Below are 2,405 nucleotides of genomic sequence, written 5' to 3'. Positions count from 1 at the left end.
GAGAAACCAAGAAAACAATCCATCCCATTTACTATTGCAACAACAAGAAAAAACTAAGGTACCTAGGAATAAACCTACCCAAGGAGATAAAAGACCTATACTCAGAAAACTATAGGGCATTGAAGAAAGAAACTGAGAAAGATACACACAAGTGGAAGCATATACCATGTTCATGGATTGGAATAACTGACATCATTTAAATGTCCATACTACCCAAGCAATCTATAGATTTAATGCAATTCCTAATACCAGTGACATATTTCACAGATGTAGAGCAAATATTCCAAAAATTTATATGGAACCAAAAAAAAAGACCCGGAATAACCTTAGCAATCTTGAGAAAGAAAAATAAAGTTGGCGGAATCACAATACCCAATATCAAACTATACTTCAAGGCCATTGTAATCAAAACAGCCTGGTACTGGCATAAGAACAGGCATATAGAATGTAGATCAATGGAATAGAATGGAGAACCCAGAAATCAACCCATGCCTTTTTAGTCAATTAATTTTTGACCAAGGAGGCAAGAGCATACATCAGAGTAAAGACGGTCTCTTCCATAAGTGATGTTGGGAAAATTGGGCAGGTACATGTATTTTTGCTGGTATATCTCCTAGGGCAAGGAGGAAAAAATAAACAAATGGGACTACATCAAAATAAAAAGCTTCTGCACAGCAAAGGAAACCATCAACAAAATGAAAAGTGAACCCACTGTATGGGAAAACATATTTGCTAATGATACACCTGATAAGGGATTAATTTCCAAAATACATAAAGAAGTCACACAACTCAACACCAGGAAGACAAACAATGCAATTAAAAAATGGACAAATGACCTGAATAGACACTTCTCCAAAGAGAACATACAGATGGACAATAGACATATGAAAAAATGCTCAGCATTATTAATCATCAGAGAAATGCAAATTAAAACCACAATGAGATATCACCTCACACCTGCCAGAATAGCTGCCATCAACAAATCAACAAACAATACATGCTAGCAAGGATGTGGAGAAAAGGGAACCCTAGTGCACTATTGGTGGGTATATTAGACTAGTGCAGCCACTGTAGAAAACAGTATGGAGCTTCCTCAAAATATTAAAAATGGAACTGCCTTATGATCCAGTGATCCCACTTCTGCAATATATACTAAGAATCCTGAAACACCAATTTGAAAGAATATATGCACCCCTAAGTTCACAACAGTGTTATTTACAATAGCCACGCTATGAAAACAGCCCAGGGACCCATCAGTAGATGAGTGAATAAAAAAGCAGTGGTACATTTGCACAATGGAATATTTCACAGTTGTAAAAAAGAACTTACCTTTTGTGACCGCATGGATGGGCCTGGAGATTATTATGCTAAGTGACATAGCCAGTCAGAGAAAGACAAATGCCATATGAATTCACTTATATGTGGATTCTAATGAACAAAATAAACTGACCAACAAAATAGAAACACAGCCATGGATACATGGAACAGACTGATAGCTGTCAGAGGGGAGGTGGGAGGAGGGAACTGGATGAAAGAAGATGAAGGGATTAGCCAAAAAATGTTTATGCATAAATCATAGACACAGACAACAGTATGGTGTTGGCCAGAGGGAAGGGGTGGTGGAGGGCTGGGTGGAGGTGGGCAAAGGGGGAGAGGGCAGAAATGAGGACATCTGTCACAGTATCAACAATAAAAATAAAGTTAAAAAATAAAATAAATAAAAGTTTTCAGAAACGTTTTAACCTCTAATTCATCAAACGCACTCATGCTCTCCCATACAGCAAATGTAGTATATGGGTTTTCTCCTATTGCTTTTAGCTCATAACTTTCCATTTAGAACTCACCAGTACTTACTCTTTCCTTTAATGATTTTCCTGTGGATCTATCTAATTATTTCCCTGATGATGACTCACCTGAGGCACGTTTCTCAAAAGCGGCACAAACCGCCCCCATGTCCACAGATTTTCTACTCACTTGTTTAAAATTAATTAAACCCTAAAATGTTCAAGTCAAAGTCTTTAATGCATTTCATTGATTAGCAAATGTTCCAATTGCTAAATGTACATTGCTTTATGATTAAAAATAATAACTATTTTATCTTAAAGGAAATGTAACTAAAAGAAAGATATATAATGAATACTCTCGGTAAATAAAATCATGTATTTGCATCATTTTTCTACTTATTTTCTACTATATTACCCACTTTCTTAGTTCTGTTTGAAGACATTCTGTTTGAAAGAAAAATTTCAAACCCCAGAATTTGCCAAGTCAGAATTTTCCTGCTCCTTCTCCACCTTCTGTTTTATTGTCAATAGTTATATTTGCCACTCAGCCATATTCTCAGAAAAGACATTCATTTACACATATATCTCTCTCAGCTTCTGCACATCCTACTTCCAGTGCTC

The sequence above is a fragment of the Myotis davidii genome, unplaced genomic scaffold (genome assembly GCF_000327345.1).
Source record: "Myotis davidii unplaced genomic scaffold, ASM32734v1 scaffold268, whole genome shotgun sequence".
In the NCBI taxonomy this organism is placed as follows: Eukaryota; Metazoa; Chordata; class Mammalia; order Chiroptera; family Vespertilionidae; genus Myotis; species Myotis davidii.
The sequence above is the reverse complement of the archived record's forward strand: the minus strand, read 5'-3'. Positions refer to the sequence as shown.